This window comes from Marmota marmota, unplaced genomic scaffold, assembly GCF_001458135.2.
Source record: "Marmota marmota marmota unplaced genomic scaffold, marMar, whole genome shotgun sequence".
In the NCBI taxonomy this organism is placed as follows: domain Eukaryota; kingdom Metazoa; phylum Chordata; class Mammalia; order Rodentia; family Sciuridae; genus Marmota; species Marmota marmota.
The window spans coordinates 2,839,816-2,844,339 of record NW_025999949.1 but is presented as its reverse complement, the minus strand read 5'-3'; the positions used below and the strand labels follow the sequence as shown (position 1 = coordinate 2,844,339).

Below are 4,524 nucleotides of genomic sequence, written 5' to 3'. Positions count from 1 at the left end.
TTTCCACTGACTACATTATATGAGAAGCCAAATCAAGAAATTCTATTTTATATATTTTGTCCTCTTAAAAAAAGAAGAGAAAATTTGATAGGGAAAAGTTTAAACTTTTAAGTCCCACATACTTAGGAGACTACGGTGAGAGGATCAATCACTTGAGCCAAGGAGTTTGAGACCTGTACAGGCAACATAACATGACCTCGTCTCAAAAAAAAAAAGTTGTAAGCTTTCAAACTATTTATTCAATCAGAATGTACAAAGGAGAAATCACAAGAAAAATAGCAAAGACTGGGAGACAATTGGTTACAAAAAGTGATGGATACCTGGAATAGAGAACCACAGATAAGGTCATATTCGGAAACACGCTGACAGCCCACAGTGTTTAACTTTGTGGTTTTTCCATTTATCAGAGCTGATTAAAGAAGAACCACAGATAGCCTCTGATTCTTGACAACATAAATTCCTCTCGTGGCAGACAACTGGACAATTGGATCAGGGAAAGATTCTGTTTCACGGAGGCCACTCAGTAAATGATAAATGTGAACATCTGTTTGATTTCAGAATTTGGGCAAGGGAGCACATAGTTGACCTGTCCTACAATGTTAGATATACCAGTTTTCAAGAGGATAGTAAAAGAAGTGGAGGAAATGTAATCATTTGGCAGGAACCTCCCTCATTGACATAAAATAGGAAAATAATCACTACCACAACATGAGCTATGCAGAATTCTAGAATACAAGGAAACAGAACACATATACGTTTGAAGACTCCAAGGAAAAACATATGTGACAAAATTATTATTTACTATGGGAAAAGAGGAAAAATTTTAGAAAAGCCTATTTGTGTCCTTAATAGAATGTGAAGACCTATGCTATCAATCAAACAGTGACCCATAAGGTAAGAATGGAAGGAGACTAAAAATTTAACTGCAGAATTTAAAATGCCATTGGATGCAAGAAAGCATTATGATCATAATCAAATCAGTAATTTTTAGAATGAATTTTTTTTTTCAGAGAGACTTCCTCACCTTCCCATAAAAAGAGCTCACAGCTCAGATTTCTCAAATTCATATTTACTAGTTCTTACTTCACAGTGCTGCACTATAATTGAGTTTCTTCAAAGAGGAACCATGATTTACCTGTTTTTCCATTTTGGATTTAAAATGTCTTCCAGAAGACCCATGTGTTCAAGGCTTGGTCTCCAGTCCATGGAGCTATTGTGAGGTGGTAAGTAGTGAGTTTATCAGAGCAATTCACAATTAAGTGAGGAAATATTCCTTTTCTAAGGTCATTCTAGACATCAACATATTAGTCAGAATATCTATATTTATTTTCACTTTTATCAAAAGATCAATTTTCCTTTTATTTCTTTCTTCATTTCTTTTCCTTCTCCTTTTCTTTTCTTACCCATTTTCTTTCTTGTTTGCTTCTTTTTTAAAAGTTTTTAGCATGCTTTGGACTTGACAAGGACATCTAAACTTTACAATTCTAGCAGTTGTAACAAATAAAACTTAAATTGCAGTGGCTTAAAAAATAGAATTTACCCCCTCAATAAACTACAAGTTGATGAAAAAGAGGTCTTCTAGGCTTTCAGGGACACATTTTATAATCCCATCCTCTTATAAGACTTCAACTGTTCTCCATTCAGCAGGCACATTAGGAACTTAAGAGAGTTCAAACAGGGAAAATTTTATGGACCAGTCCCACAGGCAGAGCACATCACTTTGGTCATATCTCAATAGTTAGCACTTACTTACAGGACCATACCTCACTATAAGGGAAATTGGGCAGTGGAATCCAGCTGTGGCAGTGTTAGAAAAATGGTTTGGAGAAGAGTGAGCCTCTGCCACAAACTCCAGGTTATTTCAGCAATAGATAATCAGGATCTATAGCACTATATATAGCCCTTTCCTTAATTTCTCACTTAATCATTGCAATAATATGATGGAACTGGGAATTAGTATGCCCAATTTAGTGGCCTAAGTTTACATATTTCTCAATGGCAAACCAAGAGTGGGCCCTACTTCTGACTGCAAAGCCCTATGCACAACACTGCTTTCTACAACTAAAATGATGTTGAAGTGAGATTATAGCCTGATTGAATTTTGATTACACTTAAGAGATCATGTAACTGCCACATTTTCAATAGAGTCCATCCTTTGAGAGTTTTTTTTTCCAGTTGGAGTGATGGATTCAAGTTAATTTACCTGAATTCTTTCCTGATATAATGTATGGCACAGCTCTGAAGAGATCACTACAGTCTTCTGTGAGGAATGGAGTAATATTTAGTGCCATCACTTATGTCTCATTAGTGCTAACAGACTAACACAAATGTTCATTTTCAGAGTGAACTTTAGACTGCACATTTTAAAAAGAAATTTTATAGTTCCATTTTATTTTTACTACCCTTTGAACAGTAGACATCCATCAGATATATCCATTTACAAATGATAGTTAAATGACTGACCATGAATGGTGTTAAGAAATATACGTGAGTATGTATGTATTCACGTAACCCTCAATACCAGCTAATGAGTTAAGTGCTTTTATTACTAATATTTTATTGCTGTGAATATCAAGGCAAGAGAGGTTTATCAACTTGACTGAGGTAAGAGTTGAGCAGTGTAGAAAAGTAAACAGGTCAGACTAATAAGTGAAAGTCTCTAGTAATTTCCCAGAAATCAAGTCCATAGGTTCTACTGATTGTTTTGTTTTTGCCATAGTTATTCCTTAATTGCTCAAATTACTTCTCTTGAGGTAGTCATGACATACCTTATTCCTATTTCCTTGTAGCTTCATAGCTTCATCTTTATTATGTGAATGTGTTGAGTTTGTAAAACCTACTAGCGCCTATTGTTTCACTAAAAAATACCTTGCTACTTAAAGCATGAGGCAAAAGACTTAGCTCTTTCCCAAATTAAATCTGCAACTTATTTATGCAGAGGAATCCCTTAATTTTCTAAAACAAAAGGCATATATTCTATATAGACATCTCTATATTTCAGACATTTAAAAAAAAACACCACTTTCCTTCGTCAAAAAAGATTTAATATCGTAGCTTCTGTCAGATTTCTAGCGTCTACTCCAAGACTGGAAACAATTTCTTAAAAAACAGTTTTGAAATTACTTGGGAGTCAAAGCAAGTCGACTTCAACATCTCAGAAGAAAAACCTCTATCAATTTGTTCATCCACTCACTCTACTACGAATCTATGCTGACATAGAAACTTGGGGGAAAATTTAACACTGAAATTGAACCGTTCACTGGAAATGCTAGGTCCATACTATGCTCAGCCGTCATTTCAGCAAAGAGTAATCTGGGGAAGAGTCTTGTCATCCAGACATTGTATCCATCACAAAGTTCGGAGAGGGTAAAGAATCATTTTGTGTCTGCTAGTGAGAAATTGAATCCTCTAGAAATCTTGGGGCTGAATTCCTGAGGCACTTTTGTCTGCTGTATTTAGTGCAGTCCCCTAGCAGGTGCTCAGTAACGTTAGGAAAAAATCAAGTTGTTCACCCAACAAGGGTAATTGAAGAGTTCCGAGTTTTCTTACTGCCAACTACAAAGTCGATGACCTTTTCAAGTGGTCTTGCAAGGCACGAAGCACTGGTCTTTCTTAACTCAAGCACATTTAAAGGGCGAAGGGGCAGATACTTAACATTGAGAATGTATCTCCTCCAACTTCCTTCAGTGGACTGGGTGGAAACCCTACCATCTCCCGCACCTGCAATTTCCGCCCTTCTCCTTCCCCCTCTTCCAGACTCCAGTCCCCGCTCCTCAACCAGCCTGCGGCCCACTCCCAATGTCGGCCATGGCCCTGGGATTTACGACGCCCTCAAACCTTGCTTCCAGAAGACAAAAAGATAATGGTTTTCATGTTTTAAGTCAATACAGTATGAGGTCTTCAAGTGAAAGCTTTATTTGGGTGAAAAAATTAGCCCACGAAAAACCGATCTGTGCGTCCAAGCCTGTTTCATCGCCTCTCTTCCTTAAGGCTTCCAGGAGCACGTCCGACCCTCGGTTTAACGCCCCTTTACCCGTCGGAACTGCCGGCTCTCTGAAAGCGGCCTCACCTCCCGCCGGCTCCGCCTGGCTCGGCCCACCTCGCCCCCACCTCGGCGCCCACCCATTGTCCCCTCGCGGCTGTCACAGCGCACAGATCCCGAGCTCCGGATTGGAAAGCCTCCGCGTCACTCAGCCACATTCGGGGGCCGGACGCCTCGCTTTCTTTTCCGAGCCTTAAAAGGTCTAAGGCCGTTTCCTTCGAGCCAGCAGGTAAAGCCGCAGCGGCGGAAGGGAGGAAAGGAGGAAGGGAGGGGCCGCGTGCTCGGGCCGTCCCGCCTGGCGACGGGGAGCGGCCGGTGGGGGTCGGGGAGCGCCCCAAGCCGTGCCCCCACCCCACGTCTGACCGCGCCCGGGCCCCCCACCGCCAGTCCTGCTCATAATGCCAGAGTCGCCTCTCCACGCATCATCCCGCCCTGGGGCGGCCCTGGGGCAGTTAACACCGCGAAGCTCGGAGGGCGGGGCG

General features: G+C 40.8%; 1 protein-coding gene across 1 annotated transcript in view; it reads left to right on the top strand.

Moving 5' to 3' along the window:
- The first annotated feature begins 4,136 nt into the window (after positions 1–4,136).
- The window catches only part of Ywhaz (tyrosine 3-monooxygenase/tryptophan 5-monooxygenase activation protein zeta), a 26,527-nt gene continuing 26,139 nt past the window's right edge, over positions 4,137–4,524 (top strand). Inside the window, exon 1 of the mRNA XM_015486345.2 lies at positions 4,137–4,271. The gene's annotated coding sequence lies outside the window, so the exon portion shown is untranslated. The remainder of the gene's footprint in view (positions 4,272–4,524) is intronic.